Raw genomic sequence first — 919 nt, 5'->3', positions numbered from 1 at the left:
GACCATGTTAACATGTTATCATGTAAATATGTGACCATGTTAACATGTTAACATGAGGTCATGTAAATATGTGACCATGTTAACATGTTATCATGTAAATATGTGACCATGTTATCATGTAAATATGTGACCATGTTAACATGTTATCATGTAAATATGTGACCATGTTAACATGTTATAATGTAAATATGTGACCATGTTAACATGAGGTCATGTAAATATTTGACCATGTTAACATATTAACGTGATCATGTAAATATGTGACCATGTTAACATGTGATCATGTAAATATGTGACCATGTTAACATGTGGTCATGTAAATATGTGACCATGTTAACATATTAACATGTGGTCATTTAAATATGTGACCATGTTAACATATTAACATGTGGTCATGTAAATATGTGACCATGTTAACATATTAACATGTGGTCATTTAAATATGTGACCATGTTAACATATTAACATGTGGTCATATAAGTATGTGACCATGTTAACATATTAACATGTGGTCATATAAGTATGTGACCATGTAACATATAAACATGTGGTCATATAAGTATGTGACCATGTAATATATTGACATGGTCATATAAGTATGTGACCATGTAACATATTAACATGTGGTCATATAAGTATGTGACCATGTAACATATTGACATGGTCATAAGTATGTGACCATGTAACATATTGACATGGTCATAAGTATGTGACCATGTAACATATTGACATGGTCATAAGTATGTGACCATGTAACATATTGACATGGTCATAAGTATGTGACCATGTAACATATTGACATGGTCATAAGTATGTGACCATGTAACATATTGACATGGTCATAAGTATGTGACCATGTAACATATTGACATGGTCATAAGTATGTGACCATGTAACATATTGACATGGTCATAAGTAT

The sequence above is a fragment of the Austrofundulus limnaeus genome, unplaced genomic scaffold (assembly GCF_001266775.1).
Source record: "Austrofundulus limnaeus strain Quisiro unplaced genomic scaffold, Austrofundulus_limnaeus-1.0 Scaffold3216, whole genome shotgun sequence".
Classification (NCBI taxonomy): domain Eukaryota; kingdom Metazoa; phylum Chordata; class Actinopteri; order Cyprinodontiformes; family Rivulidae; genus Austrofundulus; species Austrofundulus limnaeus.
Note: the sequence above shows the minus strand (reverse complement) of the source record.